Source organism: Lycorma delicatula, chromosome 6 (assembly GCF_047948215.1).
Source record: "Lycorma delicatula isolate Av1 chromosome 6, ASM4794821v1, whole genome shotgun sequence".
Classification (NCBI taxonomy): domain Eukaryota; kingdom Metazoa; phylum Arthropoda; class Insecta; order Hemiptera; family Fulgoridae; genus Lycorma; species Lycorma delicatula.
Genome location: NC_134460.1, coordinates 162,444,060 through 162,463,001, shown reverse-complemented (window position 1 = coordinate 162,463,001; position 18,942 = coordinate 162,444,060). Strand labels below are relative to the sequence as shown.

Genomic DNA, 18,942 nt, shown 5'->3' with positions numbered 1-18,942 from the left:
ATTAGAATAATATTTATACGTTAAAAACTAAAAAGTATTATAATATGATATTTTTATTAAGATACAATAATGTATTATATTAAAACTGTGAATTTTTATGAAAAACACCTTAAACTCTTTATGAGTGAAAAACATTTACGAGAAAAAAAAACTACAAAATCTGATGTGGACACCACATAACTTCCTTGTACGCCTATTAAATTACATAGATACATTTTTTTTTTTTTAATGAAATATACTGAAAATTTTATCTCATTAATAACTTCTAATATTTTTTCATATTTTTTTTTGTTATTACTGAATTATTATTTATCGTAAAACTTTTTTTACAATCAGAAGTTAATAATTATTAATAAATCAATATATTTAATTAAAAAAAAAAGAAGACATGAAATCTGATTCGAACCGATGTGCCTTCCCGTTGTAAGATTCAAATATTTCATTAATTAAAATTTATTTCGCTATACCTGTGGAACCGATGAAAATAAGTACCACTTATGATATATCGTTGAAAAGCTCTCAATGTAGGCTTATTACTGCAGTTAAGAAAAGGTCCAAAAATCCAGATTTTGGGCTATTTTGGACTTTTTTGGCCAAGTCGGTTGCAATGAAAAGGGAAGGTGCACAACTAGATGTTACAACAGTCCTAAATCCAAAAATTCAGCACGCTCCGGCTAATCGTTTTTGAGTTATGCGAGATACATACGTAGATGCAGACGTCACGCCGAAACTAGTCAAAATGGATATTTCCGTTGAAATCTGAAAATCGAAATTTTTCGCGAAACCAAATTTCTTTGGTTGGATTTTGGCCTTTTTTTGGACTGTTCAGTCCAATTCAGTCAAAAGTGGAGGTATACAACTAGATGTTACAACAGTCGTACATCCAAAATGTCAACATCCTACGGCTAATCGTTTTCGAGTTATGCGAGATACATACGTACTTACGTGCGTACAGACGTCACGCCGAAACTAATTAAAATGGATTCAGGGAACGGTCAACCTGAGATAGTACAAGACTACACTTCACTTAGATTCATACATATCATCCTCAGAAGTAATACCTTACGGTAGCTCCGGAGGCTAAACAGAAAAATAAAGGTATATTTCTAAAGATTAAATATTTTATTTTTTGTTTTGAAAGTAAAACATAAGATTTCTTATGAAGAGATTAGAAATATTTTGTTATAGCTACAGAAGTATTTCAAAACCAAATAATATTTTTACGGTCTCATTTATAGGATAAAAAAAGTAACGAATGTAAATCGCTTTTAAGAAAATTTCAATAATTTCAGACGTGATAAAATGGAAATTTAGATTCTACTTTTTTTAATTTTCACGAAGGATCTTTTTTCCTTGTTTTATTTCAAAACAGATATAGAAAAAAGAGGGAAAATAACCAATAAGTAAATGAAAAGTAATTTTACTCTGCCGCTCGGATGCGAGTCAAACTTTTACAATTTTTATACTTCTGGGTTCTTTATATTTAAAAAATTTTTTTTAATTTTTTTCTGTAGCGTAATACAGTTACGGAATCCTCTCAATAATTTTGTTATCCGGTTTTCAAGCAGATTTATTTAATACCCGACTCGATCGGAATAAAATAACTTTACTTTCGGCTTTGGAAAACTCTTATCTACACGTACATATTTTTATTTTGTTCAAACCGTCTCCTTCGGTTTATTTTAAAAAAATCAATCGATACCTATTTCGTTAAAATCGGTACAGCCGTTCTGAAATAACACGAGTACAGAAAAAACATATTCCCCTCCGCTTGGAATAATTAAATAAAAATAAATATTATTCTGCAAGTAGATTTTGCCGCTACTAATTATTACGTAGACTTTACTCATTCACCTCCGATATAATGAAATAAAGATGTGTGTGTAGTGTCGATTGATGTGGAGTAGATTCCGGTTTCCATCCTACCCCTCCGTCACTGTCGTACAAGAAGCTGAAAACATGGCGGTAATGTAGAAATGAGGAATCAAGCATAACCTTGACCTTTGATTCCGTGACTTCAAGGTTAATCCAATAAGCGAACTGATACGTTGCAATATTTTGGTCACGTGACGCCGTCCCCCTCCACCGCCATCCTGTTTCCGGCCCGCCGCTACTAAAAAACGAAATTTCACAACGTAATACCACGGTAACTGTTGGGCGTAACACAAAAGGGCAAAGTCCGTGAGCTTCACACGCAACCTCTTCCTTTTTACTGTTTAGCCTGCGGTAATTACTTTTCAGATAATATTTCAGAGGACGGTTGAGGAAAATTTTGACCTATCATCATACTTTTCCTTATAGTTTTAGCTCATGTAAATCCGGGAAAATAAAAAATGATGAATAAATACAGTACTCTTACAAGTATAAAAACAGAAATGTTTTACCGGTGGGAGGTAAGGGAAGTAACGAGAAAAATTTGTAAATTTTCTACGAAAAACAGACATTTACAATATTAAAAATGCGTTTCAAAATAAATTATAGTTTTATACTCATTCTAGTTTATAATTATTCTTAATCAGTACACGAGTGAAATATATATCGCTCGTGGAGTATAAATATAAATAAAAATATAATATTTATACGAGTACAAATATATATCGCTCGTGGAGTCCTAGGTTCAAGTCTTGAACAGCATATTTAAAAAAATAAATACGTTACGGAAATTCTGTAATCCACTTTATACCGATGATTTATTGTAATCGTCAAGAAATTTACGAATACATTTTCGTTCGTTAATCCTTATCGAAAAAAAAATAATTTAATCGGAAATTACGTTCTAAAATATCAGTTACAACCGTTTAAAATAACTCCATTTAATTTACTCGAGGGGAGAAGAGGAAATAAATTACAGAAAAAGGAAAAAATCGAAAAGAAAAAAGAATACAGACTAGAAAAAAGGTTATTGGAAATTATACGGGTCGACGAAGTACGAAACTAATATATTTTAAGTTAAATAGAAAAGAAGAAATAGGCTTCTCGCAAACGGTTTTCTTTTTCCTGTTTATCCTCCGGTTATTACCGTTTAGGTATTACTTCAGAGGATGAATGAAGATGACAAGTATGAATGTAATTAAAGTGTAGTCTTGTACAATCTCAGGTCGACCATTCCTGAGATGTGTGGTTAATTAAAACCCGGCCACCAAAGAACACCGGTACCCACGATCTAGTATTCAAATCCGTGTAAAAATAACCGACTTTACTAGGACTTGAACGCTGGAAATCTCGAATTCCAAATCAGCTGATTTGAGAAGACGGGTTCATCATTAGATCAAGACGGTGGGTTTCACATGCAATTATCCGACGCGAAATTTAGAACCTAAGAGCTTGTTGATTTGTATCAGTGTCATCAATATACAGGAGATGATACCATACGCAAATATTAATAAAGGAAATAAGTATACATATATATGACAGTATTAAATCATTTTACCAAGTTTTGCGAACCGCTAAAAAGTAAAACGTCGTCAAAAAAAGTCGTTAAAAAGTAAAAGAAATCGTCAAAGCTCTTGAGGAAATTTTGAAAACGAGTAACATGAAACATTTTCAAACCGATGATGGAAAGAAGCGGTTCAATTTCAGGGTTGAATCACTTTTGACCGACTATAATATTAATTCCTATTCCACTTGTAGCCGTAGAAAAACTTTAAAGGACCCTTTAATAAAACTGAAGAACAAGATGTAAGTTTACTGAAGGAGTGGTTGAAGACGGGTTAATATTTTAACTGAGCCGATCAGAGAGTACAAAAATCCATATCGTACAACTTATATCATAGTTTCAAGCCAATCATAGTCACAAAAAACGAAGGTGAGGTAAGACATACATAATGCTTTTTTTTACGGAATAAATGAAGAAATACAAAAAAATTTTAAGTCGTGAAAAATGTAAAGAAAAAGTAAGTATCAAAGGGTGTTTCTCAAAAGGTACTTGCAGAACTGGACTAACGAAGTGTTTTCGTACACGCCTTGAAGCCTGCAATATCTATTACAAACGGATTAAAAGACAGTAGAGGTGAGGTTATAAAGGGAATGTTTTATGCCAAATAATTAAATAAAACAAAGTACGGTGACATTTTTGAGAGAGAAAATGTTAAAAGTGAACAAAATGCTTGTACGATGGAGGTATTATTTACACTGTCAGTTGACGGGGGAAACCCCGCTTAAAATTACAATGAGTGGAAAAATAATTTCGCGAGTGTATTAAGTAATAAGCTAAAAACAAATATCGCAACATAAAAAAAACGAATTAATGATATTATTAACATTATCCGTTCTGATTTCGATGAAGATAAATATATAAAATGGCGTACGTGTACCAAGAAGGTAACAGTTCAAAGAGGAATCCCTGAATGCTGGAAGGAAGCAAGAACAGTCTTCCTCCCAAAGCGTATAGACCGATTACGCTCATAAATAATATGGGAAAAGTAGTTGAAAGGTTGTTAGAAAATAGACTTAGAGAGGAAATAGAGGAAAAACAATGTCTACATCCGGAACAATACGGATTTAGAAAGGGACGGTCCACGGTGACCGCAGTCGAGAAGGTAAAAAACTGGGCATTAAATTGCAGAAGCGGTACATGTAGGACTAGAAAAATCCCCATGATCATAATGCTTGATGTTAGAAACGCATTTGGTACGGTCCCCTGGACAGCCATCATTGAGGCGCTTCAAGCCATGCAAATAAGTAAATACTTAGTAAATCAGATAGATCAATATCTGCAAAATAGGTTCATAGAGGTCAAAACCCTAGAAAGGAAAGCCATATTTCAGGTATTCGGAGGGGTGCCGCAGGGATCTGTCCTTGGCCCAACCTTATGGAATGTTTTCTATGATAAAATCTTCAGGCTGAACTACCCCGAAGGGGTATCGATAGTAGGATACGCGGATGATATCGCAATATTAGTAGAAGACAGAGATATTAATGAACTGGAGAACAAGGCAAACCAGGCGCTTAGAACAATAGATGAATGGATGGAGGACAACAATTTAGAAATAGCTCCTAATAAATCCTGTTGCCTGGTCCCCTCCTCTCGGGTAGAAGACCATTAAGAAGTGTGAATCTAAATATCAGAGGACAGAGAATTGATGAAGTAAAAGAAACAATATACTTGGGGGTACTTCTGGACAAAAGTTTAAGGTTCAGCAAGCATATTGATATGATTTGTGGGAGAGTTACTCCTGCTGTAAAGGGATTAAGAGGATTATTTCAAAACCACGGCACACCTAAAATGGTTATTCGAAGATTGATAACCGCGGCTATCACTTCGGCGGTACTGTATGCGGCTCCCATATGGGGAGCGGCAATGAACATACAGCAAAATAAAAAGAAGTTGAGAAGTGTCCATAGACTGGCATTGCTGCGTGTAGCTGCTAGTTACTGTACGGTATCGTATTACGCGCTGTGCGTACTGACCGGGGTCCTACCCATAGACCTTCAGATAAAAGCCAGAACCTTCAGACATTATAGAACAAGAATGGCAAGAAGAGTGGGCAGGGTCCAGAGTGGGAGAATGGACCAGACGCCTAATCCCTAATATTAAAACCTGGAATAACAATAGACTCGGAGATGTCAATTTTTACATGACACAGTTACTGTCGGGGCACGGCTCTTTCGGTCAGTATCTGTATAGGATCGGGAAGAGAGCCACCCCGCAGTGCATCTATTGTCCAGAGAACGACGATGCCGAACATACGTTGTTCATATGTCCAAGATGGGCCGTTAACAGAGGTCAAATAGTAATTAATGGTCTTACACCAGAAAATCTCATAAACCGGTTGGGGTACAACAATGAGAACTGGGAATGGTTCCGCAGGTTTGCCGGGGAGGTCCTGCGGGCCAAAGAGGATGAAGACAGAAGAATGGGAGTATAAACAGTAGGGTAGGGCGAACAGTCACTCCATGGAGGGCCCGTACGCCTTGGTGTGCGGGTACCTGAGACGGGGGGTAAACTCCAGGGGAGTTTGAGTTTGGGTTAAAATAAAAGACCAAGTCCCGGTCGGCGGGGTCGTCCCTGCGGGAGCCTAGGCTCTTTGTGGGGTCGGCGCTGTCGATTAGAGGCCAAAGGCGTAAAGACCGAGTCCCGGTTCCCTGCTGAGGCGCTGGGGGACGGCATAGCCGGACCTTGGCTCTAAAGCGGGGGATTAGAGGCAGGCAATGTAAAACAAAAGATCCGAGACCGGGGACGCCAACCTGCCGTGCCGGACGTATAGCCGGCGGGTGGGGGACGCCTCCTTTGAGAGTAAAAGGACACTCTCCCCGACTGAGTATACTTAATTGGATATCCGGTCGGGGAGAGTAGGAAAGAAAAAAAAAAAAAAAAAAAAAAGTTCAAAGAGGAAAGGCTTAAATGTTTTCACAAACAACGCTGCAACTGATTTACCTAAGAAAACAGTAGGAGCAGTAATAAACGAAGCCCGATTTATTGATTTTCAAGTGACGTATAGTCTTATTTTGTTCTTTGCTGAAGATGGCGGCAAAACTTAAAACTCTCTTTGAAAACCTGCTATGTTATTGGGAATACATTTCACCTGAATCGACCGATAAACTTCTGTCGGAAGACGAGAAGGAGATTCATATAAGAGAGTGCATGAAGTATACTGTTAATGATGATTAAGACAAATGATTCTACAAAACCGTTAGACAGCGTTTGAATATTATCAGATATGTGATGAAGCGGGAATATAAGGTTTTTTCGAAGGTTATTAAGCGGATGCGATATCCATAGGAAAGAGTGGTAGGGGAAATCAATATCACTGACGGGCATTGGGAGGACGAGCCGTCGGTGAAGTTGAAGTTCTAAGGATTGGATGTGTCTACTTGGATCATTTCTCTTTTTCCGGTCGGTTTAATCTTTTCAACAGAACAATTTTCACCCGTTTAACAAGTATTTTTTGAAGCGGAATAGTCGAGAGGTTTGATGAGATACCGGTAATATTTATTTTACAATTACCGTTGCGTACGCACACGTAAAACATCGAACGAGTGCTTGGATCGTATAACAACTGAATAGTTTGTGATCACGATTAAAAAATCTTACGAATAGAAAATTTAAAGCTCACTATTAGAATAAAAGAAGCGAAAGAAACGTTATGACTTATCGGCAACTGATAATTTTAACCAGAAATTTTAGAAAACTGTAAATCAATAAGCACGGAGCAGACTCCGTTCATTACTATTGTATTCAGCGTAAAACGCGAGGCTTCGCATCTCAGTTGCGATACTTTCATAGCTTTGCTGGATGAGGAATTCACCTCTCACGTTCCAAAATGTCGTCCGTTTGATGCGCGCGGAAATAGAATTCACATATACAGTTGTGTGCGTGAATTTATTAGACGTTACGTGAAGATATTGAGATTCTGTGTACACAAAATGGAATCGAACTGTTGCGAGGACACAAAACTCTCGAGTCATTGACGTTGACGAATTGGAAAGTTTGTTTCAAAATATTTCACGATCGTGAGACTTTCTTTTTCCTCTTTAGCCTCCGGTAATTACCTTTCAGATAATACTTCAGAGGATGATATGTATGAGTGTAAATGAAGTGTAGCTTTGTACATTCTCAGTTCGACCATTACCGTGATGTATGGTTAATTGAACCCAACCACCAAAGAACACCGGTATCCACGAATTAATATTCAAATCCATTAAAATGACTGACTTTACTAGGACTTGAACGCTGGAACTCCCGATTTCCAAATCAGCTGATTTGGGAAGATGCGTTTACCAATAGACCAACCCGGTGGGTTACGCGATCGTGAGACTAATTCCTAGAAACAAGACGCTTATTACATCTGGTTGTGGAAAGTGGAAAGGGTAAAAGTTATCATTCTGTTGAGTAGCGTCAACCGGTTAACGCGTATCTAAATGGATGCAGATACCTTCTCATTAATGGCTTTAACGACACCCCGTCTACAATCATTTTTTCGACAAAATGATTAGATCTACAGTGTTTCCACGAGTACAATGAATGAGACATGGAAATGGATTTTACCAAATATTCAGCTTCGTCGGTTCGTTTAGAACGATACGATAAAGAATGAGGTATTTCAATTTTATTTACCTTATTATATAAATCGGTTTAGCAAAATTTTATTTGATGAAACCTGTTTATTTCGGATTAAAAAGTTATGGAAAGACGCATAATATTCACTTGAGTCTGTAACTATTTGTAAAGTAATAAAAAGTAAAAGAATTATAAAAAAAATAAACAATGTTGAGTGTTTTATAGTAGGCCTCCTGGAAACAGAATTAACTCGGTAAAGAAATCTCAACTAGTACGGTTGCTACAACATGAAATTTTATTTCTACTGTGATGGGAAAACGCAAGCGATTAATAACGGTGGAAAAAATAAATAAAATAAGACGGTACTTTCTGAATTACTTTATCGAGTGTAAATGTGTTTTAAAAAAAGTTATTTTCAGAACTGCAACGCAACACAAACACATATTTGTAAGCTTTATCAACAATTTAAGTAAACTAAAATAAACAATTTGAAGTCGGTAAACAAGACTTTTTCTAAAAGTACACATTAACGACTTTTGTAGTCTACGCCGAATTAAGAATTGTCGGAGATTGTTTTTAATTCGGCTTCGACTTTTAACGTTCAAAATCTGCAAAGTATTATATTTTTAATTTTTACTTCACTTTTTTGAACTCCATTTTATTTTTTTCCAAAACCCGATTTTTTATTTTTATTATTTTGTACAACTTCTTAAAATTGTTCGATATCTTTATAACCTCTGTAATAAAGATAACAAGTGTTATTTATACTTTTAAGTTCATCTCTTTGTGGCATTTGATAAAAAATGTATCTTTCACCATAAAAATTTGAATAATTTTAATTGAAAACAATATTACTCTCAAAAACATTAACCGAGATTCTAATTTCGACTGTTAAGTAATCATTATCCGTAAACACTTCAGAAAAACTGATATATAGGAGTAGTATGTATATTTATTAACCCACCGGGTTGGTCTAGTGGTGAACGCGTCTTCCCACAGCTGATTTGAAAGTCGAGAGTTGCAGCGTTCAAATCGTAGTAAACGCAGTACTTTTACACGGATTTGAATACTAGATCGTGGATACCGGTGTTCTTTGGTGGTTGGGTTTCAATTAACCACACATCTCAGGAACGGACGAACTGAGAATGTACAAGACTACACTTCATTTACACTCATACATATCATCCTCATTCATCCTCTGAAGTATTATCTGAACGGTAATTGCCGGAGGCTAAGCAGGAAAAAGAAAAGAAAGTATATATATCTTACTATATATTATCTTATAAAATATATTTATGTATTATAATATATAGTATATATTATCTCCAAAAAGATAGGAAAAAATAAAATATAAAAGTAAAATTAATAAAGAATAATAATCTAAAAAAAAAAATCTGACGTGGACACCACATGTACGCCTATTGAATTACATATACACACTTCTTTTAAATGAAAAGTACTTAATATTTTATTTCGTTAATAACTTCTCTTTTTTTTTCTTTTACTGCTGTTATTGAAATATTATTTATGGTAATTTTTTTTACAATCAGAGGTTAATAATTATTAATAAATCGATATATGTAAATTAAAAAAAGGAGATGAAGTCTCATCGGAACCGATGTAGCTTCCACTTGTAACATCCAAACGTTTCATTAATTAAAATTTTATATGACTATAATTCTGGAACCGATGAAAATATTACCACTTATGATACATCGTTGAAAAGCTCTCAATGAAGGTTATTACTGCAGTTAAGGAAAAGTCCAAAATCCAATTTTTATGGATTTTGAGCTTTTTTGGACACTTTTGGTCCAGTTGATTGCAATCAAAAGGGAATATTTGACTAGATGTTCCAACAGTTCTAAATCGAAAATTTCAAAATTCTACGACTAATCGTTTTTGAGTAATGCGAGATACATAAGTACGAACAGACGTCACGCCAAAACTAGTTAAAATAGAATCAGGAGTGGTCAAAATGGATATTTCCGTTGAAATCTAAACCGAAATTTTTCACAATTACAATACTTCCTTTACTTCGTACGAGGAAGTAAAAATATAAACAGTTTAAACTTTCGTTCCAGACTATTCGTCACAATTTAGTGTACGAATATTACGCAGGATTGAAAGGTGAGGCTTATCTTAGGAAAGAAATTTTCTCCACAGAGATATCTCCCTTCCACCTATTAACATTTTTTACTACTTAATGATGTTATAATTTAAAACTTTTACCGAAGGATTTTAAAAATGTAAATTTCAAATTAGCTATCGGATATCGGTCTCCTATCTTTGTTCAACGGTAAAGTTTCTGTGTCGCTATACTATATAAAGTAAGTTCCCCGATTATCTCAATCCTGTTTATTACAGAACGGTTTTTAAAAACATCTTATCCAATAAACTAATTTTGTAACCGGATTTCCGGTGATATTCGGGCTTCCGCAGATTACCCCGGTTTTATATATTATTTATAACGAATCAATGTTACTTTAATCTGATTCGCCGTTTGCTATTATTCTGTTTATTTTTTAAACGCCCGGGTTCGGTTTCTCGTCTTCGGTGTTTCCCAGCATAGCGGCCAATTTCTTAGATGTAGTCACAGTAACATTAATATTATGACCTTTTTAAATATTTTTTACTTTGCCGCTGAACGGAGCCCAATATCGGTTTTTTATTAATAAATTCTCCGATCGCTTCTCTTTATTACGTTTTTATGTACGCGAAGTTCGAGTAGTCGTAGACGGTCATCGATACGAGGCCGACGAGAGGGAATCAAAATTCAAAACCGTGAAACTTTAGTTAAGAATTCTTTTAGGAAATAAATTATACGAATGAAATTTTATCCTAATTATTTAGGATTATATTTTTATCCTAATTATTTTTGTTAACAATTCGAAATTAATTAATTTTTAATGAATAATATAAATAATTGTTTTATGAGAGAAACGGGGTACGGATAAGCGAATAGAGACGTAATATAAAAATTAATTTTTTCTTTAGAATTTAATAGTTACATCGCAGATATATTTCGTTCTCGATCTGTACCGTCTGGAGAACAGTTTATGCGGTCGAATATATTAAAACGATCGGTACGGTCAATATCAGGCGGAGCAGTTCTGAGACCAACTCAAATCCGACCGCAAAAATAAACAATTAACACGGGAAAGTCAAATTCATGTAAATTAATTAACTTTTAATAGAATTTGATAACGTATCCTATTCTATCGTAGAACAGCTGTACGATGCGACGATTATATTTTTCACTAACCCGATCGGTCAGTTTATAATAATAATAGTAAGAAAGATATAATAATTATGAAACGAGGTTAGCGGTCGTCGAACGGATTTTATCTATGAACGTAATACGACTCCGTCTAATGTCATTGTGGTTCATTTGCGATGTCAATTGCGGAGTCAAGTAGCAGACAATTTATTACAAGAATGCATTACATTTCTTTTTTCTTTTTTAAATTATCAAACGATTAAAACCGTGACACAAGTAAAAATTATTTTACATTGTTTTAATCGTACAAGAATCTGTTGAATGTAAAACTATCTAAATTAAATAGTTTAATTATTTTCAATATTATTAAATTACGAATATGTTACGAACAAAAAATTTTAATAAAACAACTGTTCGGCGATTAAACGAAGAAAAATTAAATTTAACGAATGCTCCTGCCTCAAAACGATCTACTTTTCGGTATGATATCACCAAACACCCCGAGCGCCCAGGGGTCCTCGTCGGGGAGGCGAATCAAACGTTTTAAATGAAGAATACATCAGAAAAGCGACTTAAATCCTAATCGATACAGACTAAGCGCATCTGCGACATGTAACGATTTATGAATGAAATGAAAATATGAAAACGTAAATTATATTAAATTATAAACCGCTTATATTAAAAAACTTACACGATAGAAACTTACATTTAAACCAGTTACATTAGAAATTTTTTTACATATTTACCATCATATTTTTACAAAAGATGTTCGAAGTGAGCGCTCTGCGCAGAAATGAAGCGGTATTCTTAAGGGATCATACCGACGCAAAACGTTGTTGTCCATGCCGTCGCTTTCTCGTTGAATGTTCGTCTTCAGCTCATCGATAGGATGAGGATTCGATTCGTAAACTCTATCCTTCAAATAGCCCCGAAAGGAAAAATCGCAACTATACAAACTAGAGGCCGTTTCTCTCTGCTTACAACGCGTTCTTCTGTAAAAGCCGCACGAACGTGTGCTAAAGTTCGTTCGATGTGTGGTACAGAATAAGCCGTACTCATTTTCACGATCTGTTAACCGAGAATAGAATTCTTTGAAATTTTTACGGTACACTTCTTCATTAACAGTCCGATCGGAAAAAAAAATCGACCCCGCTGTACGATTACTAGAAACGGCATAACATACTCCGATTTTCTAACGGTGAAGCGGACGCTCAAACAACCGCTGAGAATTTTCAGTCGTTCGATACTTGATGCGTGCGAATTAACGAGATAAATAAAACCGTGTCTCATCCGATATACGAAATACGGTATCGGGTCTACCTGTTCATCGAAAATGGTTTTCAGAAGCCTGTCGCAATAATTCTTTGAACAGCGGCAAAAATCCTTCTTTGAATGCTCTGGAGTCGGAACGGAAGGTTTCCTATTTTGTTTTCAGTTTGAAACCAGTTTGAAACCGTGTATCCTACTCTTTGCCGGGATACTGGCATTCGGAAATTTTTCCGCGAGTATTTGACGCGTTTCTTACAAGGATCCCGGACGTAAATACGCTTCCGGTTTAGCAACCTTTTTCTCGATCAAATAGGAAATTTTTTCAGAAAGGGGAAAACGTAAAGACCGAGTCCCGGCCGGTGGTGTCGATTCTCGGGGGCGCTACGGCGCTTTCTGGGGCTGGCACTACTGGTTAGAGGCAGGCGTAAAGACCGAGATCCGGTTTCCTGCGGGGGGGCGGGGGACGGCATAGCCGGACCTCGTCTCGCTCGTGGGGGATTAGAGGCAGGCGAAAATAAAAGATCCGGAACCGGGGGGGCCAACCTGCCGTGCCGGGTGTAAAACCGGTGGGTGGGGAGGCCTCCTTAGAGTCGCATGGACACGTTCCTGGGTCGTGTATATACTTAAGTGGATGTCCGGCCCAGGAATGTAGGGGGGAAAAAAAAAAAAAATAGGCAATTTTAGAAAAACCTCATTACAAAGATCAAAACTACTCTGGACTGAAGAACGAATTTATAACTGACAATATAACACGTAAATATACGTACGTAGCGAGTTGAGTGCTAAGGGGGCTATGGTCTCCGCCAAAATTGTCGGACGATGGGGGGCTGCAGTCTCCGTCACCCGACAATTATTAGACTTTATCATTCAGGGGTTAAATCTAGTAAGTCGTGTTCAAAAAATCCATTTTTGGCATTTAAAATTTTCGTAATGTATTACATCTCAAAAGTATTTAAACAAAATTTGAGATAAATCGGTACATAATCATCTCCCTAGTCATTAATTTCCTCCTATATATCTTAATCCGCCGGTACTCGACATGTGAGCGCTCACTCTGACGCAATACTAATAAAAATAATTGATTACTGGAGATTTCCCAAAAGCCAGAAATGCAACACTTGCTTATCACATTTCAAACACATACGTAGGCAGCCCGACGGCGTTCCAAGAATCTTCAAAAAAGTTTTCAAGTTCTTTTACTAGGTTCAGGCAGTCCTGGAAGAGTGGATGAACTAAAAATCTTAGCGATGTATTATGATAATAAATGTTCTGAATCTGTCCTCCAAGCGGAGTATCTTACTCGGTGCGATGAGATAAAGTCGTTAAACTTAAAATGCGATCTAGAAGCGACTATTGGATCGATGCAACTGTCGAATATCCATTATCTCTGCAAGTTTTAGCGACTCTTCCGGTAACATGTACTAATGAACTTCGTTCTCCACAATGAAGAGTCAAAACGATTGCGCGTAACAAGTCAGGGTATGGAAGATTAAGTTCGTTAGTTTCTTTGTCGGCGCATCGAGATATTACTGTTAATCCTGATGAAGTTTTAGATATTACGGGGAGAAATAAAAAACTACGACTACCTTTCTAATAATTCATAACTTTTATCGGAGTGTAACCGTGCGAATACGAAGTGTAAATGTGGATTATGAAAATATTATATACTAACATTACGTTTCTTATTTGCGTAGTAAATCTAACCATATGTTTTGCATTTTTCAAATAAAGTATACAAAACCGTTTCAATATAAAATGATTCTCAATATTACTAGCTGCAGGGCGTGCCTGCGGCACGCCACCGCAGCTAGGCTGTCCGGGCGGGTGGCGTCTCGGAATAGGATTATTAGGCGTCCAAAATTGATTACCACTAGTGTAAAAATATTTTGTTTGAATGATGAAATTTTATATAAAGAAAGTTAAATTAGAAATCTAACTCTAGAAATTGATATTAACGAATCGGGATTTTCCGCTAGTGATCGGTACATTCCGGTGCCTACTTTTTGGATGTAGTTCATTATTTTACGAAGAAAAACATCCCGATTAAATAAAAAATATTTTTTTTAAGTGTTTAAAACACCACTCTTAAATTAAACGCGATAAAAGGTAAAAAATAATTTCAGGACGGTATCTCAGAATGGATTTGACAAATTTTGATGGTGATAGTAAGATTGAAAGTCATAGCTTCAAATAAAAAATTTAATGTTTTTGCCAATTTTTTCTTTCGCGTGTTTGCACCCTACTCTTTAGGTCAATCATTACGCATAATGATTTACTTCATAATTAAATGTAATTATTTAATTATGAAGTAATTAAATAATCACAAAAGAATAAAAAATGCGGATAGGATTTAACGGGGATGATGGTATTATTATTAATACGCTTATTAACAGAGAAATTAGTGTTTTTATATATAAAACCTTAAATTTAATTTTAAATAGTTTTTTAAAAAGGAAATTTAAATACGCATTCAGTTATTTTATTAAAAATGGAAACGGGATCGTTATAAGAATGTCGTGTCGAATAAAGTATACCGTACCGGAGTTAACATTTCATGCGGACGATTGCAAGGAACTGTAACAGCCGTTTATTAAATATTCAGCGTAATTATTTTATATAATTATTACTAAAAAATATAAAAAATTTTATTATTACCGTATGCCTTCAACACGGATCGTCATCTGGTGTTTTGCCTGGCGACAGGTCCCTTACCCCAGCTCTATATCCACCCATCCCTATCCAAGCCTTCTCTTTCGTCCCGTTATTGTTTCCGATCTTCACGTCGTCTGTTATCTTAAGTTTTATCTTCATATTCGCTTCTTTACTCCTTCTATTGAGCCTTCCGATACCGTAGTCAGGATTCCGCTTCTTTTAACCGCATGTCCTAACCGGTTTCCTTTACTTTTATTACTTGCCGCACGAGTCGGTTTACCGGCATTTCTCCCGCCACCGCCCCATTCGGTCGCCCTAAAGCATAAGACCGAATGTCTGTGCCACGAAGAGCAACTAAGTCTCATAACAGTTTATTCGACCGGACTCCTAAATAGCTTCTAGAGGTAAAGAAGCAGCGTAATCGGAATACGCAGATATATTACAGACATTTGCTTTTGTGTTCAGCCGTTCGTTTGGTATATATTTACTAAATTAGGTAGGCGCACCTCGTCTTTACTACAATATGGCAATCGTAAATATAAAATTTATCTCGTCAATTAATAATTCGCTGTCACGCCTAGGTCGCTGAATGCCGCAAGTACCTAATCACCATTTATAAACGTTCGGAACTGTTGGCCGATAACCGACCGTTTCTCAAGGGTAGCTACACATACGGCACTAATTCTTTTTCCTTAACAAACTTCTGATGCCGGTTGAACATCGCAATTGCGTCCAGTAACTTCCCCACGGTCCGATAATACGGCTAACGCCACACTGACTTGCCGTTAGTAAGCGGCCAATTTTCCCCTTAACCTCTAAGTTTCAGGGTGGCTGCCCCCCCCCCCCCCAAGAGCGGGGCAGTCGAACATCATACACATGCTCCTTCGACTGGACCTTCCCGCAGACACAAAGCTCACCGGTTGCCAGGCGGAACCCGTACAGATATTGCGTCAAACTAACACGTTTGGTGAGTACCGTTGCCCTTAAAAATGAACTTGAGGCGTACCATCTCCCCAAGTCTTGTATAAAGTTATACAAAGACCGTCCCTTAGTCGCGGTATCCCGTTCTTGCTGCCGCGTTTCCATCGCGAGACTCTGAAGCCTCTTCGTAGGCTGGACAGGGGCAACTGTTCGAAATTTGGATTCGGTATATCGTGCTCACCGTTCCGTTCCGGTACTGGCCGGTTCGAAAGCGCATCCCAAATACCTAGGCCTCCCGATCTCCTTCGCGACTTCCACATGGCCGTCCGAACTTTCACCAGCCTAGTGACGTTCCGGTCGCCACACTAACCCCCCCCCCCCTGCATTCCTAGCCCTGTTGGGCTTTAACGCGAACTTTCACCGCTTAATCGATTGGGAGAGCCTTTCTGAATACGGTAGCAGCCTCGTAGGAAGTTGTTTTAAAAACACCAGTGCGTACGATCAGAGCTGTGCGCTGGGCACTTCTTAAATTTAGAATAAATGATCTACGTCTATCCAACCTATGCGTCCGTATGAGCGCCGCGTTAAGTGGTCATATTTTCGAAGACACCACGGTGCACCATGTACAATTGACGGTAACCCGTAGTCTTCCCAAGCATAATCCTCCTAAACTTATGCTTCACAGAGACGGCGTCCGCCGCTACTTGTTTAACATGGTTTCTAAACAGCGACTTCTCATCAAGCAAAACAACTACGTACTTAACTCTTGCCGCATAAGTGCTCTTTCTTCTTTAATCCTGTTCATTATTACCTCATCGCTTTATGTGTCCGCCTTATTTTCACCAGTCTTCACCATATCCGCATCTCAAAGGTCTCAATTCGATTTCTCTCGGTCTTCCTGGTCGTCCACGCTTCTCTTTCATAAAAGACATTCAGTACAGCTTTTGGCTAACCTCTTCTTTAACTCTAAAACAAGACTTTTACTATACAGCGATTTCCTTTTTTTTACCGAAAGCTTACCTTTTACTTCCGTTGCGTTCTTCCAGTCCTGTGCCATCATACTGCTCCAAGTATGTGTAATTTTTTACTTTCCATATTTTTCCTTCGCTTGTACTTACTACTAAATCCATTTTGTTGTTCACTTCCATTTCACTTTAGTTTTTCGTATATTTATTTTCATTCCGTACTCTTTTATTCCTTCCTCCAGAGCTGTTAACAATCTCTGAAGCACGCGTTTGCCATCATCTAGAATTATCACATCATCGGGAAACCTTATGCGTCAAAATATTAATATTTAATTTTTTAATGTTTATTTATGCGGTTTTCATTAAATTTATATTACCTCGTTTTTTATTATCGTCTATTTATGTTATATATCGTCTAACTATTTTTTGTCGTTATCGTCTATTTCTTTGTTTTAGAAGTCATTAGAAGTCAAAAGGTGATTCACGAAAGCCATAAGCTTAGGGAAGCTTTACGCTTCCCTAAGATAACTTTTTAATTTTAGTCATAATTAAATCAAAAATAACTCAACGTTTTCATACTGAATAAGCCGGCTATCAAGAGAAATTCTGAACGAATTTAAACTATGTTTCACACAATTTGACAAAAAATTATAAACCTTTGGTGCCACATAAGAAAAAAATCTACGAAAACAGTCCCTCCGAGGTCTAGGAAGTACAAAATTACCTTTTCTTCGCATATGTCGGTCCTAAGAAAGAAAAGTTTAAATACCTTAAACAAGAATAAATGCCTCAAAGGGAGCGAGTTTCAAGATATACAAAAAAAAAAGGGAATGAATATGTCCTAGCAGGTGTTCTATATACTGTACGCATAAGATGTTTCTGGCCAATCACTTTAGGTTGGATTTTATTAAAATATGCACCACCCTGACACTCAGTTGCATATCTTAAACGAGATTCAACCAAAGTCAAGTAAAGCATTTCTAGAACACAAATCGGGCAGAAATCCCGAAGACAATAAAACTGCCTCGCATAACGTAATAACGTAACATTTCATTCTTAATATATTTCTGGCTTCATATTTGCTTGGTAGAACAAAAATATTGTAATAAATACATTTTTAAGAAAACAAATACAAGTTACAGTATGTACACTATTTAATCGGTAGCTAAATTTGTAAAGATTGTTCGATAAAATTTTATAATTAAGTGCAAAATCTCAAGGTTTTAACTTTAAATATTTATAATTAAATTAGAGATATAATTAATTAATTATTTAAAAATTTAAATAAATCGTTTTAATTTACAGAAATTCTTTCGTAACCTTAAGTGAATATGCATAGTTATGTTATCAATTTAATAGTGTACATATATTTTTATTTCATAAAGAAAATACGCGTAATGAAATAGTTTATTATAAAGCGTTTAATTATTATCCAGTCTTTTTTCAAAGGAAGAATTATTTGCATCATTTAATGATAAGGTGATGACAAATTCCGATAATATTGCAAGCTTGCATGTATATGAGCATTGTACTCGGGTTGATAATAAAATAATATTATGATTAGCAGTTAATAAAATAAACACTGCTACATTAATTATAATTTCAATCTAATAAATAACTCGTTTAATAATTATTTATAAAAAAAACAATGCATTAAAATCAGTCACTGCAGATTACAAATATTCATTCGAGTTCATAAACACGGTTTGTTCTCCTACGTTCACACAAGTGCGTGTGCGCGCGCGCACCATACATACACAACACATTAAATTTTATCTTTATAGTCGACGAATAAAAGACCTATTGCAGGCACAGAGAACTAGCCCACTGGGCTGCGCTAGCGGTGAACTCGACATCGCAAATCAGCTGATTTCGAAGTCGAGAATTCTAAGGTTCAAAGCCTAGTAAAGGCAGTTACT

The 18,942-nt window shown here is 36.2% G+C and overlaps 1 protein-coding gene across 2 annotated transcripts in view; it reads right to left on the bottom strand.

Annotated features, from left to right (window-relative positions):
• Positions 1-18,942, bottom strand: part of LOC142326441 (uncharacterized) — a 373,983-nt gene that overhangs the window by 348,370 nt on the left and 6,671 nt on the right. The window lies entirely within an intron of this gene.